This window comes from Bos mutus, chromosome 23, assembly GCF_027580195.1.
Source record: "Bos mutus isolate GX-2022 chromosome 23, NWIPB_WYAK_1.1, whole genome shotgun sequence".
Lineage (NCBI taxonomy): Eukaryota > Metazoa > Chordata > Mammalia > Artiodactyla > Bovidae > Bos > Bos mutus.
Window position 1 is genome coordinate 2,421,199 of NC_091639.1, and position 27,660 is coordinate 2,448,858.

A 27,660-nucleotide genomic window follows, 5' to 3' on the forward strand; every position below is an offset into this window, starting at 1 on the left:
CTGTAGGGAGACCCTTCTCTGGGCCTCTCGGTTGTAACGGCCACAGCAAAGATGACCTGGTACCCTCGGATGGCTGCGTGGAGTGGACAAGACTTTGAACAAGACTAAAAGTGATTTTATCCTCTCCACCTTTGAGGCATTTAAAGATTTTCCTTCCTTTTAGTTCAGCCTAGGGTTTCTAAACAAAAAAACAAAAAACTACATTTGTGACAATAATTTAAATGCATGGATTTGAGTCAGTTCTAATGAGGTGGATGAACCTAGAGCCTATTTTACAGAGTGGAATAACTCAGAAAGAGAAAACTATTGTATGCTAACGCATACATATAGAATCTAGAAAGATGGTACCATATATATGGAATCTAGAAAGAAGAACTTATTTGCAGGGCAGCATGGAGAAGCAGACATAGAAAACAGACTTACGGACACGGGTGAGGGGAGGAGAGGGTGAGACGTATGGAGAGAGTAACGTGGAAACTTTCTTTACCATATGTAAAACAGACAGCCAACGGGACTTTGCGGTATGTCTCAGGGAACCCAAACAGGGGCTCTGTATCAACCTAGAAAGGGGGGTTGGGGAGGGAGATGGGAGAGGGGTTCAAGAGGGAGGGGACATATGTACACCTATGCCTGATTCATGTTGATGTTTGACAGAAAACGACAAAATTCTGTAAAGCAATTATCCTTTAATTAAAAAGAAACAAATATAAAAAAATTAAAATAAGTGTGTGAAGACTAGGTAATAATTTAATGGGAACGGGTGGAGAGCTATCCTTCTAACAGAGACTGACTAATGGGAACTTGCATCAGGAAGTAATCTTTTTATTGTTGTCTTGACCTGTTGCCCAACAGCAAAGCCAGTAAGCTGGAACAAACATCGTGTCCTCCGTCCACGCCTGTCTCCCACAACCACATACTCTTGAACAATATTATGTCTTACCCACTGATTCGGTTAGTATTGAGGGCGTATGGTGTACACCCAAAATCCAGATTTCCTGGTCTTCAGATGAAAGGTGAGGTGTAACAAAATACACTTAAGAAAATTTATTCCAAAATAAAGTACTTCACATGAAAAGACTATGAATTAGAGACTTTAAAAGTAAATATATGCTATGAAAGTTCTCTTATAAAATTCTTATCCAATTAGATCATAGCCTGAGTTAAACGGTTAAGAAAAATTTGTAAGGAATTATAACAGATGATAATGCTCCAATTGAATTTAAAATATGTGAGCATTCATTCAGTAATGTTTTGGTGTAAGGCCAAGTTCTTTTCTTTCTATATGGTCTGCTGATTGGAGTTGCTTGTCATCTTTCTTGAATAAATCTTGCCTGAGATGCGTTTTCAGCATCTTTAAGTGGAGGTAGGAATTAAAATAGTTTCAAAACAATCTAGGTGCACAAAGCTTCTGGATTTGTAAGATTAGATTTCCTCTGATTATGATACAATAAAATTAACCTTTTTTTTTGGTGTATACAATTCTGTAGTAACACATGTACAGATCATGTTGTTGTATTGTTGCTGTTTGGTTGCTAAGTCATGTGACTCTGTGTGACCCCCTGACTATAACCTGTCCATGGGATTCTCCAGGCCAGAATACTGGAGTGGGTAGCCATGTCCTCCTCCAGGGGATCTTCCCGACCCAGGGATTGACCCGCGTCTCCTGCACCGCAGGTGGAGTCTTCACCACAGGGCCACCTCGGCCCTGCTGGAGGCAGAGAGGCAGGCATGGCGGGCCTGAGTCGACCAGCATGTGCGGCTGTTATTCAAGGTCTCGGAAAGACAGGATTCTCACCAGAGCAGCACAGTCATCCCATCAGCTGGGAAGGTGGTCTTCACGTCCAGCATGGCAACTGTCCAGGCAGCCCTGCTGCCCATGGGAGCCTGTGAGAACTTACATTCTAAGTTCAGTCTCTGCAGCCCCCCACACCGGGAGGAAGCTCACACGCCCTTGTGCTCACACACACACCTGTTCACGGGCAACGTGAGAGCAAGCCGGGTGAGTAGGATCTAACTCAGGCACACTGACATCTAGGGCTTGCACGTGGGATTCTGGGCAGCCTGGGTGCTGGGGGAGCCCTGCTGGTCAGATAGGAACACGAATCCACCCCAGTCATATTCTGCTCTGGGGCTGCTTTCCACGTTCTTCTTCTTTCTTTCTCTATCTTTTTAAGATTGGGCGCTCAGGGCTGGTGCACTGGGATGACCCTGAGGGGTGGGATGGGGAGGGAGGTGGGAGGGGGGTTCAGGAGGGGGACGAGGTACACCCATGGCTGATTCATGTGAATGTATGGCAAAAACCACTACAATATTGTAAAGTAATTAGCCTCCAATTAAAATAAATAAATAAATAAAAATAAATAAAATTGAAGTATAGTTGATTTGCAATGTTGTGATAAGGCCTGCTATATGGCAGAGTGACTCAGTTATGCACATACATATTTTTTTCCCTCATGGTTTATCACAGGATACTGAATATAGTTCTCAGAGCTATACAGTAGTACTTGCTGTTTATCCATTCTTTCTCTTTTTTTTTCTATAGACAAGGCAGCAGTTACACACATCTTCAAAAATCACCTTCAGGCTCACGTTTAATGCATTCTTTTTCTCTAGAAGACTAAAATGATACAGACATCAGCACCCCCGGAGGGAATTCTGGCACACTCAGCGCCTTTGAGCCCCCGGCAACGCTGCGGGGTTTCGTGTCTCCCTGAAACGACGCACTCAAGGGTGAACCAACTGCGGGGGTGGGGCCGTGTCTCCTGGAAGACAGGAGGCCCGCTTTTACATGCAGGACTTGGGGACTTCATTTTGGGGCCGTTTGTGGTCGATGAGTGGACTCGTGACTTCCGAGCTTCAGCTGGTTCAGGGACGGAACCTCACGGGGCGGGGGGTGGGCACTGAATCAGCCCTGAGGAAAAGCCAGTTGAGAGCTTCCAGCCATGTGTTAAAGACGTGCAACTGTTTCCTGAGGACCAAGAGGGTGTGCTAGCCACAGAGATGCTAAGAATATTCTGTGGGAAGAAAGGAGAAAGGGAGAAAGGAAGGAGAGAAAGGGGATCATCCAAAGCTCTAGAAATAAATGCTCCACTCGGAGGAGAAGGCAAGCAGAACCCCGGCAACCCCTTCCAGTAGAGAGTCGGACACGACCTAGCAACTGACATCAACAAAGAGCCCCTGCTGCGATGGGACTTGCCGCAAACAGGCCTGGTCCTTCCCTCCTGATTGTGTCACCCTGAGCACGTTATTTACCCCTTCTAAGCCTCAGTATCCTCGTCTGTACATTGAGCCTTGCTTCACAGGAATTTGTTGAGGGCCAATGAATAAAAAAGAGCTTCTGCATTCGTGATGATGCTAAGGGCAGACGCAAGGCAGCCGTTTCTAAGACGCTCTCCATATGTGATTTGTCCAGTTTTCACAACAGTCTTGCGAAGTTCCCGCCTCTTTGAAAGAGGACAAGGAGATTGAGCCATGTGCTCGGCTAAGCTGGCGGCAAGACTGGGATTTGAAGCCACAGGAATCTGGCTCCCTGATCTGGGCTGGATCCCTCCTTCCTCACCGTCCTAATTTGCAAGTCTTTCTTTTGACCATTTCACAGGTGAAATGTGAACTCTGGCCATTTTCAAGATTTCAAACCGCAATGAAGAGAAGTGTGTTTGGCCAAACCCGGGCTCAGTGCAATCTGGGGCTTCTCAGTGGATTTGACTTATCTAGGCTCAGTTCACTGCTAATGGGCATCATTGACTCATACTTGTACCTTGTAATCTGAGTCCCAAGAGTATAAAAATTAAATCCACCAGTATTTTCAAAGTTCAAAGTTTGCATTAGTGTAACAGGGGAATAGAAGCTTCACAGACAACGGCAGCTTTCCAAGGACAAATACCTTTATTAGTGGGGAAAGTTGGCCTTTTGTGTCACTTAACGCTGGTTCTTCAAGGAAGTTGTTATTTAGTTGGTAAGTTGTGCCTGACTCTTTTCAATCCCATGGAATGTAGCCACCCAGGCTCCTCTGTCCATGAGGTTCTCCAGACAAGAATACTGGAGTGGATTGTCATATCCTTCTCCAGATGGTCTTCCAGGATCAGAGATAGAACCTGTGTCTCTTGCATTGCCAGGTGGATTGTTTACCACTGAGCCACCAGCGAAGCCCTCTTCAAGGACGATCAACTGTATAAAATCGACCTTACGTTGGTCATGATGGTGAGCAGCTGGGCTGTAGGACATTTCACACCAGTGTTTAAAAATAAACCGCACACAGTGAGAACCGAGGCAGTCCTGGAGGGAAAGTAACCTCCGAGTTTCTGGTTTCCTCCGGGCTGGGAGCAGACAAGCCCCATCTCATCAGCTCTGATCGCATGTCCAGTGTTTAGACACTACTTCTCTCCCAGGAGGGAAAGTGGTTCCCTAGAGACATCTTGGCAGTCATAGACCTGCCCAGGTGCCAGCTTGAGAGTTATTTTCTTATGCTGAGGATTTTCTTCCCACTCGGCAGAGAGGAGAGATGTCCAGACTTGTTTGGGAATATGATCCCATCCGTGCTCAGATATATTTAGAGTGTCTCCCTAACTCCAGCCTTTCAATAGCCCTCGAGGGAAGTGTTGATTTAATTCTTGTATGTTTTAGGATGTTAAAATGGGAAGTACCCGAAACACAGATCTGGAATTTACTCCTGGGGTCTGGTGCCTGCTAACTCAGGTTAACGTGAACTCTGACGAGCATAATTAAATGTGTCAGCGATCCGTTTGCAGAAGAGCATTCAGATCCACGCAGAGCTCCGTCAATATCTCTCTTCCTGTCTCTCGCTCACTTTCACATACACATCCAGACTGTCATGGGCTCTCGCCATTTTCTTGCTATCCCCTTTCAGCCCTAATAAAACCATTTCTTCCGGAGAGTTTCTCTGGAATCAGTATTGAGCTGAGAAGCGACTTGAACATGAATCATGATAATGTGTCTCACTGTTTATGTAGCAATGAAGATTCTCAAGATGAATGGAGAGGAGCCAACCACCCTCTGTTCATCTCAAAGCTGTACAGCCCCACTATTCCTCATGCTGAGAGATTTATTGGTAATTATTGCAGCAGATAAGCAGTCTTGAAGGAGGCAAAAGTTTTCAAGAATTGAGGTGCTTCTGTACCAGAAGGAACTAGGATGTGCCATGAACTCTGATACTAAATTAGATGGAAGAAATGCAAAAAAAAAAAAAAAAAAAAAAAAAAAGCTAGCAAGTATTTAGAAAATAGTAATCAGTGTGTGTTGATTATCTTTTTTTTTTTTGACTGTGCCTGGCAGTACGTGGGATATTAGTCTCCTGACCAGGAATTGAACCCAGGGCCTTAGCCGTGAAAGCACAGAGACCTAACCACTGGACTACCAGGGAACTCCCCAGACTGATCTATACTCCAAAGACTTCAGACACTGGGATTATTCGAAACAAAGTCTAAAACAACCAGAAATAATCTATTTAAAAATAAAAGATTATCTTAGAAGAAAACATAGGTAGAACACTCTTTGACATAAATTACAGCATCATTTTTTGGGGGACCTGTCTTCTCAGGCAAAAGAAACAAAAGCAAAAATAAGCAAATGGGACCTAATAAAATTTAAAAGCTTTTGCACAACAAAGAAAATCATGGACTAAATGAAAACACAGTCTACTAAATGGGCGGAAATACTTGCTAATGATATGACCAATAAGGGGTTAATATTCAAAATATATAAACTGCGAATATAACTCAGTATTGAAAAAAAAACCTCTTTCTGTTCATCTCACTCTTCTTTTCCTTCCATCTTTATCATTGACTATATATATTTATTTACTTTGGCAATATCCTCTATAGACTATAAACTTCATGAGACTAGAGACATTTTCTGTTTTCTTCGCCATTTATTGAATGGCTAAATGAATAAATGGATGATAACTAAGTGACTGACTAGAGCAACATGGGTGGGTCTTACAAACATTATGTTCAGAAAAATTGAGAAACAATGAGAAGTGCAGCACAATTCTATTAGTATAAATTATAAGCACAAGCACTGAGAAAGTCCAGAGGGGGAAAGTCTTTTCGACCAGCGCTGCTGGAACAACTGTGTGGAACAAAAAGAACCTCAACCCTTACCTCAGACTACGTGCAAACTGAAGACGGTCATAGGCTTAAACATAAAAGCTTAAAATATAAATCTTCTAGAATAAAACAGAGGAGAATACCTTCCTGAACTTTGGTGAATATAGGCAACGATTTCTTAGGTTGAACAACAACAAAAAATCAACCAGAAAACAAAACAAAAATTCTTATATAATTGACTTCATTAAAGGTAGAAATGTCCGCTTATCAAAAGACACCATTAGGAAAATGAAAAGGCGAGCTACAGAGTAGGAGAAAGTATTTATAGGTCAGAGATCTAAAACACATATAGAACTTCTTAAAAAATAAAAACTAGGGCTTCCCTGGTAGCTCAGCTGGTAAAGAATCTGACTTCGATGCAGGAAACCCCAGTTTGATTTCTGGGTCAGGAAGATCCCCTGGAGAAGGGATAGGCTACCCACTCCAGTATTCTTGGGCTTCCCTTGTGGCTCAGCTGGTAAAGAATTCGCCTGCAATGCGGGAGACCTGGGTTTGATCCCTGGGTTGGGAACATCCCCTGGAGATCTAAAGTATGTATAGAACTTCTAAAAATATTCAAAAAATATAAAGAACCCAGTTTTTAAAGTGGGCAAAGGGTCTGGACTCTTTATAGAAGAAGACTTGAAAATGACCTAAAAGCATGGGAAAAAACACCCAACATCATAAGCCCGCGGGGGATGTCAAGTAAGACTGAAGTGCACACCCATCGGCCTCCCGGGGGCTCCAGTGGCACCGGACTTAGAAGCAGCTTCCCAATTTCTCATAAAGTTCAACATAAGTTCTCCAATGAGCCAGCAATCCCAGTGCTGGGTTTTTTATCCCAAAGACCCGAGAACCTAAGTCCATACAAAGAGCTGCTACAAACTCTCGTAGCAGCTTTGTTAATAATAGTCGGTGGAGTGATGTGGATTGAATACAAATGTTTGCCAAAGGACAGAAGAGTCCACGCGCTTGTGTGATGGGTACAGCAACACGAGGGAGTAAACTGCAGGGGTGCCTCTACAGACACGGCGCTGCGTGAAGGCATCGGATGTAGCAGACCAGACGCGATGTGGTTCCACCTGCAGAGTGGGGTGGTGGTTTAGTCACTGAGTCGTGTGCGACCGCATGGACTGTAGCCTGCCAGGCTCCTCTGTCCATGGCATTTTCCAGGCAAGAATACTGGAGCGGGTTGCCATCCACCTGCAGAAGAGGAGACGGAAGTGGAGAGTAGAAATCTCAACGCTGGTGCCTCTAGAAGGTAGGGATTGACTAGAAGGGGCAGGAAGGAACTTTCTGGGGAGATGAAGATGACTGGGATGACCATGCTAATATTGATACATACATCAAGAACTCATCAAACTCTACAGATCTGTGTATTTAATGAAAGAAAGTTATTATACCTTGTAATATGTGTGTAATATGTAATATATAGTATGTATACATATACACACATTATATATATATATATATATATATATATATATATAGAATATATATAGAATATGAGGGAAATGACTAGACGTGAAGCTTCTCCTGAGAGGAGAGAGAAGGCCGGCAGGCAGGAAGCAAGCGGACAGGGAAGGGAGGGGTAGTGAGGCGGAGGAGGGGTGGCAGGCGGGAGGGGAGCGAGTGGACCAGCGCCCCGTCTGCCGTCTTTCCTTCCGTGTGTCCTCTCCCCGTGTCCGGTCCTCAGTCCAGGAGGGGGGCACCGCCAGCTGCTGGGCACCCCTCAGTGGCATCTTGACTGGCTGGTTCACAGACCCCAGGCGTGCATTCTGCAGCACAGACACCTTCTTTATTTGGGTGCCAGGGAGGAAAGTCCTGGGAGCATCTTACTGGAAGCGTGTTGGAGGCAGGGGTCCCGGGCATTTCAGGATGCAGGGCTTCCCTCCCCCAGGCCCCGGGGACCCCTGGGAGGCCCCCATCTGACGCAGCACAGGGGCAGCTGTGGATCTGAAACCTGCCCCGGGCCTGGCGCATCCACAGGGCTCATCTCTTGGAGCCACCCCCCAGCACCGTGGTCCCTGGCCGTCACCCCGGCCTGGCCTGGACCTGTGCCTGAGTGCCTCTGACCCACTCAGCACTCACCTGCTGAGTCCCTCCCTCGTGCCAGCTCCAGGCTGGGCGCCGGCGGGAGGACAGGACCCCTGGGCCCCTGAGCCCTCAGGATGGAGGAAACAGAGAGAGTGTGCAAAGCGAAGTCTGCGAGAGCTGCCAGGCTGCCCTCAGGCCCCGGCCCAGCCCGCGCTTTCAGAGGACTCGCAGAGCTGGCCCCTGCACTCTCGGACATTCCTCCTTCTCTGACGTGCTCTTAGCTCGCTGCCCGTCCTCCCAGACCCCCGGGCCCACAGGGCAGCCTACTGCTGGCTGCCAGCCTCTCACACTCACCGTGGCGTCTTTAGAGATGGGACACAGCCCCCACCTCCCCCAAGCAGCCTCACATGGCAACCGCAGGATTGAAGGCGGAGGCCCACCCCGCCTTCAGTGGGTGAAACGGGAGTTTTCAAACTCTGCTTCTCAGAGACCTCTTGCAGCTGGCCATCGTATGTACTCATAGCGGGAGAAGGCGCCCAGGGCTTTGGGAGACTGGTATTGTCATCTTCTAAGTATCTGTGGAGGGGAGACTGGTATTGTCATCTTCTAAGTACCTGTGGAGATGTTATTTATGAGTTCTATTTCTCTTTTCATTCTACCTGTAAATTCCACTCCTACCAACATCCTGTAGAGATGAATTTATACCCAAACTAATCACAGATTACCAGAAAGCAAAAGTGCTGTCACCTCTGGGTAGGGAATTGATTACATTTGTTTCACAATCACCCAGATACACGGAGAGACACACACACGGAGAGGAGGAGGATGAGGAAGAGGAGGGACAGGAGAGGGGGAGAGACAGAGAGGGAGGTGGTTTGTCTCCCAAACCTGCAGCTCAGCTACTTACCACCTTCCTGCTTACCCATACCAACCCCACCTTCACACGTGTTGGTGGAAAGGCTTTCTGAAGCCCTGGTTCTAAGATCCCGAAGTGTCGTCGCACCAGGGACCCCAGCTCTAGGCTGTTCACAGAAAATCATTCGCTGAAAGCCATTTCATCTAAGGATCATTTCCATAAAGGCCAATTTGTCCAACGTCCCAACTTACAAAATGTGTACCCCTCTTACCTGCTTTTGAAGCTTACAGGCCTCCAGTCCCGAAGCTCTGGTGGCCGAGAGCCCTGGGTGGGGGCACCGGGCTCCTGGGATCCCAACCTCAGCCTCCAGCCTCTGCTTTCCTTGGGCCAAAGTGCAGCAACTTCCAATAACAATAGCTATTGATTATCTCACAGAGTTCTTGTGGGTCAGGAATTCAGGGCAGATGAGCCGGGGTGGGGTGGGGGTGGGGGTCGGGGGTGGTGTTCTGGCTTTGCTGTTCAGTCGCTCAGTCGTGTCTGACTCTTTGAGACTCCATGGACCGCAACACGCCAGGCTTCTCTGTCCACCACCAACTCCTGGAGCTTACTCAAACTCTTGTCCATTGAGTCGGTGATGCCATCCAACCACCTCATTCTCTGTCGTACCCTTCTCTTCCTGCCCTCAATCTTTCACAGCACTGGGGTCTTTTGCAATGAGTCAGTTCTTCATATCAGGAGCTTCAGCTTTGGCATCAGTCCCTCCAATGAATATTTAGGACTGATTTCCTTTAGGATTGATTGGTTTGATCTTTTTGCAGTCCAAGGGACTCTCAGGAGTCTTCTCCTTGAGAGCCTCGCAGTTCTTATAGGTAACTTGTCATCTGAGGGTCCAGTGGGGGCAGCTGCTCCCAGATGCCCTTGCAGTGTAGACAGCCTGACACGTGGCCAGTGTAGACAGCCTGACACGTGGCTTTTCTAGTTACAATGTAAGTGCCTGGTTAAGCTTTTGACTGTTGAGGCTGCCACTTCAAAGCCACCTATCTCGAATAAACAACCTCCCAGCTTCACAGCTAGCTAGCAAAAAAGCCAAGCCATCCCACCCATGAAGTTCCCCTATTAGAAAGCCGGTGACCCAGACAAAAAAAGATAAAAGATAAAATGGACCCTACTTTCCCCTGCTAAAGTCTTAATTCTCACTTAGGTTTTAAACTCACCCATAGAGAGAGAACCAGCAAAACCCTAAACACCCCACCCATTCTCCACCCAGAGGTCACAGAGGCCAGGGACTTGTCACATGAGGTCACTTGCCAAGAGGACGTGTGAATGGTCAAGCCTGGGTCTGTCTAGTTCGAGACTCGGTCCAGTTCGAGGACCTTTCCCTCCACTGTTGGCTCTCAGTGGGGGAACCGCTTCCTTTCCAAGGCCTCGGTCACCATCCTGCAAGCCGGCTGTGGGCTCTGGATCCCAGGACCCCAGGGAGGGGCTGTGTGAGTCCCACCGGGGACTCTGGGTCTGGGTCTGCCTCTGCGGGGAGACCGCCTCCCTCTCCCCTTTCTGACTGTGTGCTGGGACTGAGGTCCTGCCGGTCACCTGCCGACCGGAAGTGGTTATTCAGCGGACCGTGAGCCCCACGCATCGAGTCCTCCCACCCGCGACCAGGGCCTGCAGGGCTGGCCGAGCCCAGGGCCCGCTTTCCCTCCTGACATCTAGAGGCCGTGGCTGCCCCATCCTGGCAGCTGCTCTCTGGCAGGAGAGGCAGATGAATCATTTTAAAGGAACTTTCAAGCCACCAGAGAGAAAACGTGGGAAAGCAACCTCTTCAATCTCCTCTTTCCTGCTGTCTTGATTCTTCTTCAGTCTCCCTTTCTCCCTCTGTCCCTGCCCTTCCCTCTCGCTGTCTCTCTGTGTCTCCCTCTTGTCTAGGTTTTCCTGTGGGGTCAGGGACTAGCCTGACTCTGCCACGGGCTCCCTGAGACAGTGCTGGCAGCAGGGCCACCCGCAGGCAAGGGGACAGCACGAGGTGACAGTCCCTGAGCAGCGGGGTCCTCTGGGGGCAGCCCTGCCTCCCTCCCTAGACTGTGGGGCCCTCCTTGGATTCCTGTGCCCCGGCTATGCTGACCCCTGGGGGAATAGTCTGGTGAGGCTGAGGGGTCCTCAGGAGCAGAGAGGGCGTGTGGGTGTGAGGCTGGGAGGCTGGGGGAGCCTACCTGCTGGGTTCCTGCTTTGCCAACAACCACAAGAGCAGACCTCGGTCTCCAGCAGGTGGATGACAGGTGGCAGGGATCACCAGGTCACCAGGGTCATTTGCAGGTGGCCGTCCCAGAGGCTGCTTTCTGTCCAGTCCATTGGAGATGGGCAGGGGAAACTCACGCTGTCCCAGGGGTGTATCCCAGGCAGCCTGGACCCCCATCTAGGCTCTGTCGCCAAGGGCACCGGAGGGCCCTTGCCCCTTTGCATGGGGTCCAGCAGTGATGCCAGGGCAGCCGCGGGCAGCACCGGGCATTGGCGTGAGCAGCTTTGAAAACACCAAGTGTGTCACAGGAGCAAGTAAGCGAGTCGTCGTTATTGTTCAGTCTTAGGTCATGTCTGACTCTTTGCAACCCCATGATTATAGCCCGCCAGGTTCCTCTGTCCATGAGACTTCCCAGGCAAGAATACTGGAGTGGGTTGCCATTTCCTTCTCCAGGGCATCTTCCCAACCCAGGGACTGAACCTGAGTCTCCGACACCGGCAGGCGGATTCTTCACCACTGAGCCACCAGGGAGGCAAATAAGTTAGATCGACGACGAGTCAGCAGCACCTAATTTTTATTAAAAATATCTCATTTATTCCTCCCTCCTCCCTGAACTTTCCCCTGGCTGGCAGACAGGAGGGAAACCGAGATGGCAGGTGAGCTCACCAAGGCTCAGGCCGCCTGGCCTGGTGGCGACATGCTCTCTGGAAAGCATCCGCGAGGAAATCCCAGCCAAGTCGTGTATGAGGAGGAGCAGGGTCTTGTTTTCCCTGACATTTCTCCTCAAGCACCCACACATTTTCTGGTTATATTCACAAAACACAAATTCCAGATTTCTGCAACAGAAGATGAAGATGAACGTCTTCTTGGACATTTGATTATCGTTGGCTGGAAGTGTGCTGCTGTCCTGGGCCTGAAGTAGGGTGGTGAACGCAGGCTCGGCTGGTGGACAGCCTGTCCGTCGCGTTCCTCTCCACGTTCTTGGAGGTCAGCAGAAGACTTGGCCTCCTGGTGAAGCGTGTTGTAGGAATAATTTTCCCTTTTCTATGCAGTGATCAGGTTTGAAGCTTCCAATCTGCTAAATAATACTTTGTTGGGCCTGTGTATGGAGAAATTGCACAAATAATTTTAAATACCATACATAATAAAAGACATTGCTGCACGGTCTGAAAAAAAAACTCATTTAAAAATACTTTTCCTATTTATGAAGCTTTAATTTTCCCTCAAGCATAGTTGTCTGCTCTGTAATACCCTAATGGTGGATTTTCAGTCCCAGTAAGTATTGTGAAAAAAGTGGGTGTTAGTCTCTCAGTCATGTCCAACTCTTTGCCACCCCAAGAGTGTACCTGCCAGGCTCCTCTGTCCATGGGATTCTCCAGGCAAGAATACTGGAGTGGGTTGCCATGCCCTCCTCCAGGAGATCTTCCCAACCCAGGGATAGAACCCACGTCTGTGCATTGCAGGTGGATTCTTCACCACTGAGCCACCTGAGAAACCCATTGTGAGGGTGGCAGTCATGAAATTTCCGCTTCAGAAGTTATTTCTGGAGTTGTCCCTGCCTCTGTGAACATAGCTCACTTCTTCCCAGTGTGGCTCTGGCTCCTTTCCATTCCCCTCTTTCTCTCCTTTTAAAGGGAGAACAACTCACTAGCTCTTTCTGCCCAATTAGGAGGGTCCACAGTGTTTCTCGGAGAAGGCAATGGCAACCCATTCCAGTACTCTTGCCTGGAAAATCCCATGGACGAAGGAGCCCAGTAGGCCGCAGTCCATGGGGTCGCCAAGAGTCAGACACAACTGAGCAACCTCACTTTCACTTTTCACTTTCATGAATTGGAGAAGGAAATGGCAACCCACTCTAGTGTTCTTGCCTGGAGAATCCCAGGGACGGGGGAGCCTGGTGGGCTGCTGTCTATGGGGTCGCACAGAGTCAGACACGACTGAAGTGACTCAGCAGCAGCAGCAGCAGTGTTTCTGCCGTGGTGGCCGACCCAGAGCAGAGGGAGCTGGAGTCTCGTGGGCCCTGGCAGCAAACAGCAGAGAAGATTGAGTGAAGAGAACTTTGTTTCCACACCCAGTGCCGGGGCTCATCTCGGGGCCAAGGCTGGCGCAGGGCAGCACCGTGGAGCTGCAGACATTGTCTTCAGAGTCTCAGCCCCATTCGCCCACAGCCTCGGACCTTGGCATTCCTTGAGTTATCTACTCCCGAAAAGATATTAATTATCGACTGTTTACATGTTGCTCAGGTTTTTTTTTTTTAATTACTTTGAAAGTTATTTGACTGGTCTTGGTGTCGTGCTGGGTGGAAAGGGTGCCTCCGAAGCTCTGTCCTTTCTGAGCCCCAGGTGCTCGCTGTGGCCGCCCCTGTGTGAACCGGGACAGGTCAGTACACAGAGGAGAGGACGCTGAGCCCGGGGGGTGAGCGCCGGGCATGCGCTCCGGGGACTTGGCTGGGGCAGCCCTTGGCCGGCCCAGCTCCGGCGCTGAACTGGCGGCCTCCCCTCTGGGGAGGACTCGATGTGGGGACGCTGATTTGACTGGACTAGACAGACTCCACATCGACGCTTTTGATGGGGTAACCGGCGACAGGAGTGACAGAAGATGCTGATAGAAAGAGCTCTGGAGGGTGCGAGGCCTGACCCTGGCCCCGGGCCTGCCTGGAGGAGGGAGCGGAGCTGGCACATGGCGAAGATCCAGCACGTGCTGCAGGGGCCACAAGACGGGCTCGGAGGGCGCGGGGCTCCAGGGAAAGACTCGACAGAGGGGAGGTTTTGAGGCAGAGGAGGCTTTGGCCTGGAGGGCTACGTAGTGTCTCAGCAGACACAGGACCAGGTCACACGAGACCTTGATGGGCGGATGGAGGAGCCGCCTCTACGTGCCAAGTTAAGAGCATGGATGCTCTGGCCTGGGGCTCACCTCCTCTGATCCTGCCTCCCACCAGCCATGCCTGGGGAGATGCCAGGGGCTGACCGGCCTGAGTGTGACTGCAGAATCTGTGTGCACACGGACCCCGAACACCAGTGCCCGCTGGCAGCTGCGGAGGTGCCTGCTCGTGTCCAGCTTCAGAAGGGACCTCTTCGGGGAGCACAGCTGGTGAGGTGACCTCTGGATGTGCCGGGGCTCCCGGCCAGCAGCGCTTCCTCCCGCTGCTCCTGGCCAGGAGAGCACAGGTGGGCACAGGTAGGGAAAGGGGACAGGAAGCCGAGGGGGGCCGGTGGGACACGTCCCTCGGGGTGAGCGGTGCTCAGGTGGGTGAAAGGTCATGTGAACACAGCCTCCCAGGACAGGGAGGGAGGCGGCTGCAGGTCAAACCACGCCGTCGTGAGTTCCCTGTCCTGTTACTGTCACAGGACGCGAGGGAGCAGGCAGAGGTCCACGCTCCCATGGTATTTACACACAAGTGTTCTCAGGCAGGAAGACCTCCTGGAGGAGGGCGTGGCAACCCACTCCAGGACTCTTGCCTGGACAGTCCCCATGGACAGAGGAGCCTGGCCGGCTATAGTCCGTGGGGTTGCAGAGAGTTAGATGCGACTGAGTGAGTAAACAGCACAGTATTCTCACGCCGGAGCTCCCCCCACCCCGGATCCTCTTTCAGGAGCAAAGGATCTATTCCCCCAGCTGCTGGGCGTGTCACCAGCATACGACCAGCTGCTGCTTTGTTCTGGAAAAGCCGCAGCTGAGACAGAGCGGAGATGGCCTTGGGGTCCAACCTGGCAGCTGTGGCTGTAGCTGTGTGGTGGGTGGTCTGAGCCCCAGACCTTGGGCAGCAGGAGAACAGCCAAGACGGAGGCTGGTGACCCCAGGCCCACTGGTCTGAGACCACCCCGGGGACACCAGGGCAGCCTCTCCTCCCCCAGTGCCACAACAGTAGTGGGTGTGGAACACGTGTGGGACCCTGGGGAGGGGCGGGGGTAGGAGCACCCTGAACTCATGAAGATGACCCCAAATTGGCAGAGAAACCTTGAACTGATGGAGAAACCTCTTGACTACCTGAGTCCTAGAATTTACTCTTGTGCATGTCTGACTGTGAATCCAGCTTACTGTCTAGGACCGCAGTTCGATTGACTCCTCGCTGCTTTTCATTGCTAGGGTTCAGGCGGGCTTCTTTCTAAGTCAGGGGCCAAGGCTTGCATGGGGGCCCTGCTTCCTCCTGGGAGGGCAGTCAAGTCGTGTTCGCTGCTGGGAATCTGACACAGCTCAGTAAGCCTTCCAACAAAATCCTGTCTGCAAGGGCATGGAGCCAGGGAGGCGCCCTGTTCAAGTCTCCCTCTGGGAGAACCTCTGGGGAGCAGGGCTGACTGACAGCCTCCAGGTGCTGCACCGCGGGGTCCACCAGGGCCCACACGCCAGGCCTGTGGCTCTGGGTGCCCAGGGGCTCCCACAGTCAGGAGGCCTTGTCCGGCAGCCCTGGCTCAGCCCCTCCCCACTGGCCCAGCTGGGACCCTCAGGACTCGGGCCTGAGGCTCTTCTTGCCCCACACTTCCTACCAGGTGTCACACCTGTGTTGCAAGGTGAGTAGGACCTGACCCCGGCCGTGAGCACCTAGCCTGGTGGGCAGGACAGACAGGGTCAGACCAGAGGGTCTGATCCAATCAGATGCAAGCTGCAGAAGATCTGGGATCAGGGTGCCCTGACCGCACAGGAAGAGAGGTGAGTCACTGGGTCCTGAAGATGGAGGAAGGCTTCAGGGAGGGGCAGTGATTAAATTGGATCTTACAGGCTGAGTGGGTGTCTGCCAGCTGTCCCAGTCCATCCTGGCTGCTATAATAAAGTGCCAACTGGGTGGTGTAAACAATAGACGGTTATTTCTGGAGGCTGGGAAGTCCCAGAGCAAAGTGCCAGCTGATTCACTTCTTGGTGGGGCCTCCCTCCCTGATTTGCAGACAACCACCTCCTAGCCAGATGCTCACACGGCCTTCCCTGGGTGCACATGTGCAGACACAGGGATGACAAGGTCTGTCTTCTTCCTTTTCCAAAGCCACTAATCCCACCACAAGGGCCCCACCCTCGTGACTGCATCTAAATCACTGCAGATGGTGACTGCAGCCGTGACATTAAAAGATGCTTACTCCTTGGACGGAAAGTTATGACCAACCTTGATAGCATATTAAAAAGCAGAGACATTACTTTGCCAACAAATGTTCGTCTAGTCAAGGCTATGGTTTTTCCTGTGGTCATGTATGGATGTGAGAGTTGGACTGTGAAGAAGGCTGAGCGCCGAAGAATTGATGCTTTTGAACTGTGGTGTTGGAGAAGACTCTGGAGAGTCCCTTGGACTGCAAGGAGATCCAACCAGTCCATTCTGAAGGAGATCAGCCCTGGGATTTCTTTGGAAGGAATGATGCTAAAGCTGAAACTCCAGTACTTTGGCCACCTCATGCGAAGAGTTGACTCATTGGAAAAGACTCTGATGCTGGGAGGGATTGGGGGCAGGAGGAGAAGGGGACGACAGAGGATGAGATGGCTGGATGGCATCACCGACTAGATGGACGTGAGTCTGGGTGAACTCCGGGAGTTGGTGATGGACAGGGAGGCCTGGCGTGCTGCGATTCATGGGGTCACAAAGAGTCGGACACGACTGAGCAACTGAGCTGAACTTGATGGAACCTTAGTTACTCCCTAAAGGCCCCATGTCCTGACAGCATCACACTGGGGGCTAGGGCTGCAGCCTACGAATTGGGGGAGGGACACAAACAGCCCATTAAGGATAGGCGTGTCCTCCAAGGGCAGGGAGGCAGGGATTCATGCCTTGCCTGGAACGTGCTGGAGCAGAGGCCAGGGGACAAGGCCGTGGATGCTACTCAGCCCTAGGCCTTCAGGCCCCGGGACCCTGTCCTGAGGAGCCTAGACTAGCCCGGTGGTACTGGGGAACCCCTGGGGTTTGTCATATTTTGTATTTCGATTATAAAAACATTGCTGATTTATTAACTACAGAACTATCAACTACTCACTTTCTGCACCCCTCACCCATACTCACTCAAAGATGCCAGTTTCTGGAAATGACCGATCCCCCTCCAAACCTTTGACTCAGGGATGAAATCAATAGTTTGTTCTTTTTAAAAAACATACTATGTGGACTGGGACTTGCTTTTTCCAAGAATAAAGTTTTACTTTTCTTCTTTCAAGTTTATGAAAGTGAAAGTTGCTCAATCGTGTCCAACTCTTTGTGACCCCAGGGACTGTATAGTTCATGGAATTCTCCAGGACAGAATACTGGAGTGGATAGCCTTTCCCTTCTCCAGGGGATCTTCCCAACCCAGGGATGGAACCCAGGTCTCCCACATTGCAGGCAGATTCTTTACCAGCTGAGCCACCAGGGAAGCCCAAGAATACTGGGTGGGTAGCTTATCCCTTCTCCAGGGGATCTTCCCAACCCAGGGATGGAACCCAGGTCTCCCACATTGCAGGCAGATTCTTTACCAGCTGAGCCACCAGGGAAGCCCAAGAATACTGGGTGGGTAGCTTATCCCTTCTCCAGGGGATCTTCCCAACCCAGGGATGGAACCCAGGTCTCCCACATTGCAGGTGGATTCTTTACCAGCTGAGCCACCAGGGAAGCCCAAGAATACTGGAGTCAGTAGCCTTTCCCTTCTCCAGGGGATCTTCCCAACCCAGGAATCGAACCCAGGTCTCCTGCACTTCAGGCGGATTCTTTACCAACTGAGCTATCAGGGAAGCAAGAGCCTCTTATTTAGACTCTGTGTCCTCTGAGGCCCCAGACCTCACATCTAGGGAATAAGAAAAGTTTCACCAGAAATGAAAATAATACCTTTGCTCTGATTCTACAGCACGGGATGAGGGTGGGAACCCAGGACCCCCAGACTCCTCCCAAACAGCCGGCAAGCTCCAGGGTGTGCCCCTGGGCTCTGCTGCCCGGCCCTCGCCCTCCCTGGGGCTTGGTTCCCACTCCAATCACTGGGAGACTCTGGCCCCAGAGCTCAGCTCTACACAGGCCTGCCTGCTGGGCCCCGCATGTCCGTGCAGGTCTGCACGCTGGCCACCACCTTGATTGACTTCTGGGCACTTCTGCGTGGAGCGGATTTGTAACCGTGCCCTGAGGACTAGAGCAGGATCTGGCCAGGGACAGGAGAGCGGTGCTGGCAGCCGGGACGATTTGTGACCGGAAAAGCAAGCCTTCGGCGCACCGTGGTTTTCTTCCAACTGGACTGTGTGTGAGCGAGTGCAGAGAAGCATACGGGCTGGCCCAGGGCTTGAGGGCGCAGGAGAGTCCCGCTGCACGGGCATGGGGAGGGGTTCCCTTGTTGGGTTTAGAGGGGCTCACCAGAGGACCCAGGTGTGAGAGAGAGCAGGGAGGCCGGGAGGGGAAGCACCTGAGCAGGTGTGAGTTCGCAGGTGAGGGCTGGTTAGGGGGCAGGGAGGGCGTGGGGGAGGAAGTGGGGGTCCCTGGGATCAGCAGAGTCACGTGTCGTGACTCAGATGCCCTGGATCAGAGAGCGGAAGTTCATAGATGAAGTCGTGAGGTGGTCACAGGAAAAGTCAGCAGTGTGGATCTTTTACCCCCTGGGAAGCGTCTGTTCTCAAAACTTACACCCGGCCTCCCTCTCTGGCTTTTGCAGTGGAGCACAAGGACACTCTCTGGGACTTGCCAGCTGTTTGGAAGAAGTCTAGGGTCCTGGGTTCCCGCCTCCCCCATCTGAGACCACTTCAAGTCTGTTTGGCATCCATATGGCTGGACCGTCAACTCGGTGATGCTGTTACAGGAAAGCTAGTCCTTTTATTGGTACTGACACCCATCAGGGGCTCCTCCCTGGTCCCGGCCCTGGTGTGGGGAGGGCGGGCGTTTCTTCCCGGGACAGCACAGCCCACCCTCTGGGCTCCACCTGGTGATCCCCAGGCAGAGCCCAAAGCCTGTTGGAGGGAATATGGGTCGTTTTGCATTGAAGCTCAGGTCATTCTGCCCCTGCCAGGTCACCCTGGATGCAGCATGATGCACGGAAGGACACTGCTGTTGTCACTGGGAGGTGGACTGGCATGAGGGGCACGAGGCGTCCAGCACAGGCCCGAGCCGGAGTCACCAGGGCCATCTGTCACCCCAGGGACGTGTGCAAAGGGCAGGAAAGGCCGGAGGTGGGGCGGGAATGGGAGGGATCGTCCCTGCATTAAAGGAAACCTGTCCTTCCCACTTACTCTTATTAAATAGCGCAGCCTTTCCTTTGAGGATTTTGCAGTTGATCAGACTTGAATCTAAGTGGGTTTTGCGGCTACAAGATGAAGTGTTAGCCCTTGGCTGGGCATTTAAGAGCCTCCAGTGTGGGGGCAGGGCTTCCCTGGTGGCTCAGGGGTAAAGAATCCACCTGTCATTTCAGGAGACTCAGGAGACAGCTGTTGGTTTCCTGGAGCGGGAAGATCCCCTGGAGAAGGAAATGGCAACCCAGTCCAGTATTCTTGCCTGGAGAATCCATGGACAGAGGGGCCTGGTGGGCTGCAGGCCATGGGGTCGCAAAGGAGTCGGACACCGCCGAGTGACTGAGCGCCTGGATGCACTGCGGGGCCGGCCACGAAAGCATCATGTATGGGAATGCGCTGGCCTGGGACGGAGGCCCTGGAGACTGTAACGACTGAGTTTGTTCTCTGGACAGCCCACTGCTGCTCTCCTTCCCTCCTCTTCCCGGAGGCCAGCCCCATGGTGGTCTCTGTCCAACCTACAAACCGTTAATGCACGTGGCAAAGAGAGAGGAAAGACTTTGAGATCCACAAACAGAACGTAAATCGCAAGGCCTCCCTCCTCCTTATTTTTTTAGCCTTCCTTCCGAGACTGGCTGTGTGGGTCTCGTGCAACACACAAACCTCTTCGGCCTCCTCTTTCTTCTCCCGTGAGAGGGGTCTCAGGTTTCCTGGAGCAAGACGAGGATGTGGGTGTGCCCAGGGCGGGGTGGGCGCCCCTAATGCTGACCACCCCCCGGCTCACACCCCCCATCACTCCTTCAGCGTCCATCGCATCTATATACTTAGATATAATCACTGCATTATGCCTCTGTCCTGACTTTGCAGCTGAACTGATGACGTATTTTTCTTTCGTTCTTTGAAAGAACGTTGGGCGGAGGGGCTTATGTCCCCAGATTGTGCTGGGCAGGAGGGATTCAAAGGGCGAAAGGTGCTGTTCCCAACGGGAAGCATCGTCTTCTGCTCCGCTTCTTTGTAAAGTCACCACAAACACGTTTTTGACACAGGCAGAGTGAAAATACACAGAATATTTCTCCACCTAGTGGTATGCTAATAGGTGCCAAATAAATATTTGTTGAGTTCTGGGCTTTGGAGTTTGGGGTGAAGGTGTGAAATGCTTTCGTGGTGTTATTATTATTTTATTTCTGAGCTGAGCTTATTCCAGGTGTGACCAAGTAGGAAAGTCTGAACTTTCAAAACAGCAGTGCTGGGAAATGACTGCTCACTGCCAAGGAGGGTCTGCCCTGGGCTTCCTTCAAAAGCTGCCAGCCTCCCGGGGTTCCGTGTGTGTGTGCGTGTGCGTGTGTGGTGTGTGTGTGTGTGTGTGTGTGTGTGTGTGGTGTGTGTGTGTGTGTGTGTGTGTGTGTGTGTGTGTGTGTGTGTGTGTGTGTGTGTGTGGTGTGTGTGTGTGTGGTGTGTGTGTGTGTGTGTGTGTGTGGTGTGTGTGTGTGTGTGTGTGTGTGTGTGTGTGTGTGTGTGTGTGTGTGTGTGTGTGTGTGTGGTGTGTGTGTGTGTGTGTGTGTGTGTGTGTGTGTGTGTGTGTGTGTGTGTGTGTGTGTGTGTGTGGTGTGTGTGTGTGTGTGTGTGTGTGTGTGTGTGTGTGTGGTGTGTGTGTGTGTGGTGTGTGTGTGGTGTGTGTGTGTGTGTGTGTGGTGTGTGTGTGTGTGTGTGTGTGTGTGTGTGTGTGTGTGTGTGTGTGTGTGTGTGTGGTGTGTGTGTGTGGTGTGTGTGTGTGTGTGTGGTGTGTGTGTGTGTGGTGTGTGTGTGGTGTGTGGTGTGTGTGTGGTGTGTGTGTGGTGTGTGTGGTGTGTGTGTGTGTGGTGTGTGTGTGTGGTGTGTGTGTGTGTGTGTGTGTGTGTGTGTGTGTGTGTGTGTGTGTGTGTATGTGTGTGTGTGTGTGTGTGTGTGTGGTGTGTGTGTGTGTGTGTGTGTGTGTGTGTGTCTGTGTGTGGTGTGTGTGTGTGTGTGTGTGTGTGTGTGTGTGGTGTGTGTGGTGTATGTGTGTGTGTGTGTGTGTGTGTGTGTGTGTGTGTGTGTGTGTGTGTGTGTGTGTGTGTGTGTCTGTGTGGTGTGTGTGTGTGTGTGTGTGTGTGTGTGTGTGTGTGTGTGTGTGTGTGTGTGTGTGTGTGTGTGTGTGTGGTGTGTGTGTGTGTGTGTGTGTGTGTGTGTGTGTGTGTGGTGTGTGTGTGGTGTGTGTGTGGTGTGTGTGTGGTGTGTGTGTGTGTTGTGGGGGTTGTAGAGAATGTTCAAACAGCTCCCTTCAAAGTGAAAAATCCATCACAAGCTGACTACACTCCCTAGATTCTAACGTAAGTCATTGGGGGAAAGTTTATAAAAACCGAATTGCATACAAAATTTCAGGCACAAATCCCTCACCCGGAGCCAGGCTTTCCTCCTAACTCCCCAGCCTTGTGGTCCAAGCCGAGGCTTCGCTGCCAGAGGACGGAGCTGGTTTTGTGCCGAGCCTAAGAACCCTTCGACTCACTATTTCTGGATGTGTGTCAAGGAATAATACATTGAGGTTTTTCTAAACGGCAGTCTCAGGGGCTGTCCTGGTGGTCCAGTGGTTAGGACTCTGCCCTCCAGTCCAGTGGTGGTGGGCGCGGGGGTGCTGCAGGCTCGTTCCCGGGTTGGGCACTAAGGCCCACGCGTCTTGTAGCAAATAAAAATGGAGAAGCAATACTGTGGCCAATTCAATAAAGACGCGGTAAGCGGTCCACATCAAAGAAAACATAAAATAAAGTGGCCGATTTCTGTGTGCAAACGGCTTCTTCGGCCGTTCCTCGGGTCCCGTGTTTCTTTCTGCTCCCCCCACGGAGCCCGATCTTCTTTGTCTTTCCTGTGTCGATGCTCGAGTAGCGTTGCTGGTGTGTGACAGTCCCGCTAGGACGCCCGACGTCCCAGCTCTCTGCGGGGCCTGCTCTCTCAAGGGCGGGATCTGTGGCCGAGGCCGCCTGGCTCTCTCCCGGTCTCGCAGTGGTTGCTTGCTGTCCCACCCTCAGTTCCTCACCTGCAGGTGAGGCTGTCTCGGGGAGAGCGTGAGCTCCCTGCCCTGGCTCCTGGGCCCCCAGGCCCCCCAGAACCCTTCCCGCCCCCCGTGTGCTGTTGTTTTCTCAGGGGCTGATGTCACCGGCAGCTGTCACCGTAACATTAACAAGCGTGATAAAGCTTGACACTTCCGTGGGAGTTTACAACCTGCCAGGGGCCTCCCAGCCATCCAGTCACTCAGCCACACCTCCGACCCTGTGACCTCCTGCCTGCAGTCCTTGCACAACTCCTGGGTTTGCAGGGAGGAGGCCAGGCCCCTGGGCTCCACATCCAGGGCTCTCGTGGTCACGCCTCCAGCTCTGTTGCCAGCTGGCTGCACGGCCTCCCTGCCCCGCCGACCACCGCCCTCTCCCGCGACGGCAAGCTGCTGGCCGTTCACGGCACACGCCACCCTTCCTCTGCCCCTTGTGGTTTGGCCTTTGCTGCCTCGGCCCGCACGTCCTTCCTTTTCATCTAGCTCCTGCCCACCCCGGCCACGGCTGTGCCCTTCCCGAGCCATGCCAGCCCTGTCAGAGCTCAGAACAGCCCCTGCACACCCCCCGGCAGGTACTGCTGTGTGTGCGGTTTCTTCACTGGGGTAAAACGCACACAGTATAAACGCTGCCATTTTAAGCACTTTAGGGGTAGAGTTCAGTGGGGTTGACTTAGGCTCCACAAGCACCACCGTCCTTTTCTAGCAAGTGTTCGTCGTCTCAGACTGAAACTTGACGATCCACCTGAGGACATCCTCCTTGCAGACCTGGCAGCTTAGACAACAGTACTTATTCTCGCACACCTCTGGAGGCTGGAAGTCCAAGGTCAAAGTGGTCTCAGGGTTGGTGTCTGGCGAGGACCCTTTCCCGGCTCAGTAGACGGCTGCCTTCTCTCTGCACCCTCGTGTGGCCTTTTCTGTGTTCACGTGTGGATGGGGGACAAGCTTTGGTGTCTCCTCCTCTTCTTGAAAGGACACCAATCCTGTGTGATTAGGGCCCCCCTCTCGTGACCTCGTTTCACCTTAGTAATCTCCCTAAAGGCCTCATCTCCAATTTCTGTTGTACTGGGGGTTTCCATGTAAGAATTTGGAGGGGACCCAGTTCTGCCCATAACACCATTAACCACAAATTCCCCTTGCTCCCTCCTCCCAGCTCCTGGCCACCCCATTCTACTTTCTGTCCCTATGAATTTGACTGCTTTAGGGACCTCATTAAGTGGAACCAGCAGTAGCTCTTATTTCAGTGAACATAAGGTCCTTCTCAGGGTCCATCCACGTCGCAGCACACGTCTGCATTCCCTTCCTTTTTGTGGCTGAATCCTATTCCACCGTAAGGATGAACCACACTTTGCGTGTCTCATCATCCATCAATAAACACGTATTTTGCAGGTGTCCGTGTTTGTCTCTCCTGAGGCTGGACGCCTTGTCTGACACGTCTGTGCGTCCATGTGGCAAACACAGGTGTTGTCTCCACAAACGTTGACTGGATGAATGGGTGAAAGAATAATCAACCAAGTAACTCAGTGATCATCACCACGGCCCTCAGAGCTACTGCTTCCACTTCGTGGGGGACAGCCCAGACTTGGACAGGCAAAGGGACTTCCCATTGTCTCCAGTTGCCTTTCTTACCTTTTTGAAGATAATTTTTTAAATTTCTTTTTTCTCTGTGCTGGGTCTCCATGCTGCGCAGGCTTTTCTCTAGTGTGGCGTGTGGGCTTCTCACTGCTCGGCTTCCCTCGCTCTGAGCACAGGCTGCATGGCGTGTGGGCTCAGGAGTTGCGGTTCCTGGGCTCTCGGGCTCCATCAGGCTCAGCAGCTGGGACGCATGGGCTTTATTACGCCACCATGTGTGGGACCTTCCCGGATAAGGGATCGAACTTGTGTCTCCTGCAGTGGCAGGTGGATTCTTTACCACTGAGCCACCAGGGAAGCCCTTTTGATTATCTTACTTATAATTCAACTGGATAGAAGTCAACTTGCTCTTTCTGGACGCTACGTCCTATTTTGGAAATCAGCCGTAGAGTTTCATTTCTGAGATGGAAACTAAACTCTAGGGAAAGAGATGGTGTTTAGAGGAGACACACAGGAGGGAACGTGGGGTCCCCTGAGGAGAATCAGGGGCAGGTTTCTGAGGATGAAGCCAGCGTGCCCTGTGATCAGAGATAAGGGGCCTAGCAGGTGCTGAGTGACTTGCTAACAGATTAAGTCTAAGGGTTTGGTGAGTCTTAGAAGCCCACGGTTTTTAGGAGGCAAATATTAGCATAACAGGCCAATATCTCCCCATCTCCTTGTGATGTTCTGTGCGTGTTGCCTTTGGGGATGAAATCTTAAAGGGTGTCTATAGACTGCGATCAAACAGCGTACATCATCACTCTTGGCTCGGGAGCTCCCCAGTAAGGACCAGACTGCGCCTCTGATGGTCCCCATAGCAACAACGTCTAAGGCTCTTGGTTGACTTGTTACAAAAATCTTGGTTTGCGCCAGAACATTACTTTTTAAACCACATTTAAATGGAATTTGACAAGGATCTAACACAGAGATATAAAGCAATTTCACCACCGTGATTCATAAACATCGAGGCACATTTTACGTTTATGATTATGGTCCTTAATTTATTCCATAATCATCCTCATCCTCCTAACAAAACAATGAATGTCACCAAAGTCTGGGTGAATGTTTACATATTCAAGATGTAAAGACATTCAGAGAAAACGATGCCACGTGAAGATCTTCTGGGATAAAGATCTGAAGGGTGGATTGTCGTGTCAAATCTGTAATGGGCTCCTCTGTTTCCCACCTGTGAAGACTCTGCTGCAGGATTTGCGTCTACAGATAAAGGCGATGGAACTCTTTCTGTCAGGTAATGAGTCTCCATTGCATCTTCTGCTGTCGGGCCACCTGCAGGTCCACCTCAACACCATCGCCTGTTACACGTGGGTTAAAATGTTCCCACCGGAGACAGCTCACAGCTGAACCACTGTCACACGTGGGTTAAAATGTACCCACCGGAGACAGCTCACGGCTGAACCACTGTTACATGTGGGTTAAAATGTACCCACCGGAGACAGCTCACGCTGAACCACTGTTACATGTGGGTTAAAATGTACCCACCGGAGACAGCTCACGGCTGAACCACTGTCACACGTGGGTTAAAATGTACCCACCGGAGACAGCTCACGGCTGAACCACTGTCACACGTGGGTTAAAATGTACCCACCGGAGACAGCTCACGGCTGAACCACTGTCACACGGGGGTTAAAATGTACCCACCGGAGACAGCTCACGGCTGAACCACTGTCACACGTGGGTTAAAATGTACCCACCGGAGACAGCTCACGGCTGAACCACTGTCACACGGGGGTTAAAATGTACCCACCGGAGACAGCTCACGGCTGAACCACTGGCAGCAGCGGAGATGGACCAGGCTGCCCAGCAGAGAGAAGCCCGCACACTATTTGACACTTCATCCCTTTGGCCCCCCAGAAGTCCTCCCTGCTGCTGAGTTTGAAGACACTCTGAGATGAAGAGCAGCCCAGCTGGTGATCTCATGTTTTGTGAGCAAATCTGAGATCATTTGCATCCTTGCAGCCACTGCAGTAAAGAGTGACCTCTAAACCCTAGAACCCTTTTCATACACGTGTGGGACCCCCACTCCAAAGAAATCACAAGATGGACAATGACTGCAGTTTAGGGGGAAGCAGGAGGTTCTCTGTAAGGTCACAAGCCTGCCAGGCAAGGCTACTGGCTTCGTGATGGAAATCTGCAGGCAGATTTCTTATCATCTGAGCCACCAAGGAAGCCCAAAGCCAGTCGCCATTTCAAAATCAAAACAGGAAAGTAACTTCTTCCCCCAAATGATGGCCGTGGATCTGCTGGTGACTCCGTCTTTGTGTTGGCCCTGCTCCCTAGTTCCATGGGCAGTGAACCCCGGAAACCAGCCTGTGCTCAGACAGCGAAACAACCCCTGGCGAGCTGGTGGAAGGTGCTGGTAACAGGGCTGGTCTTGAACTGCGTGGTGAGAATTTAATGCCAGGGGTGTCTATGGAGTGGAAGAGTCAGGCGGCTGAAGGGTCTAACCCAGGCTGAGCAGGGAGAAGACACACCTGGCAATTCTAGAAGTCACCACAGATAAAGAGAAGAGTGCCTTGAACTTGGCATGAGTCAGAATCATTAGAGAGATTTGTTAAAAGGTCAATTGCTGGATCCCGTTCCCAGACTCTCAGCGTCAGTGGATCTGGGATGAGGTCGGAGGATCTGGGTTTCTGGCAAGTTCTGGAGTGACGCTGGATCCAAGGACCACTCTTCGGAACCCAGTGGTCTGGATCTTCCAGTGACCGGCTTTGCACTTTCTGCCCAGAACGGCGCTGGGGCTGCTGGGGGTGGGATGGGGGGAGGGTGGTGAAGGTGGAGGCTCAGGCCAATGGCTACTTGCGAGCCTTGTGGTCCTCCCAGCAGCCCGAGAGTGAGATGTGCCTTCCCATCTCTCCTGAGGACACTGGATCAGAGGGGCTTTTCTTGGGTCTCACGGCCACAGTGTCCATCAGAGCCTGCTCTCTCTGGCCTGCAGGCGAGGTATCAGACTGTCTGGAGCTCCCAGAGGATTGCCACACGTGGCGAAGGTTGAGAGCCCCTGGGCTGGGACTTGCCCCCAGAACCAGCTTCCAGAACGCGAGGCCGTTGGCCCCTACACTGTAGAGATTCTCCCCTGGGGGGTCTGCAGTGGGGTCTAGGGGTTTCCAAAGTCAGCTTTGTGAAAAGGGATTTTTTTTCCATCCTAGAACTAGAGGAGTTGTTGGGAAAGGCAGGCCTCAGTGGACAAAACTTTTGGGGAAAACTGTTTTTAAGACAGAGGGCGCGGTGATCACCCACGGTTGGGGGCTTCTCCAGGCTCTCCTGAGGCTTGGGCTCCAGCTCTAGGCCATGTCACCAGCACACCTCACTCCCAGGTGTGGCCTGGACAGCGCCTGTGACTCATCTGTTTTCCACCGTGGCCACCACGATCTGCAGGAGACAAATGGCCACTTGAATGAAGGTCGTCTGAGGGTTGTCAACACGGGGGCTGCTTACAAAGCTGGGGGCAAGCTGGGAAACCAGAGGCAGAGCAGTGCCCGGAAGATAAGCGTGCGGAGAAGCCTACTCCGAGAAGAAGAACGACCTTCCGTCAAGGTCAGCCCGAAGCTGCCCCACAAGGAGTCAGCAGAATGAATGTCCCACTGCCGGAGTATGTGCT

At 51.9% G+C, this 27,660-nt stretch overlaps 1 pseudogene; it reads left to right on the forward strand.

Moving 5' to 3' along the window:
• The first annotated feature begins 11,879 nt into the window (after positions 1-11,879).
• LOC102274653 (adenosine 5'-monophosphoramidase HINT1 pseudogene) lies at positions 11,880-13,421 on the forward strand (annotated as a pseudogene).
• The last annotated feature ends 14,239 nt before the right edge of the window (positions 13,422-27,660 follow it).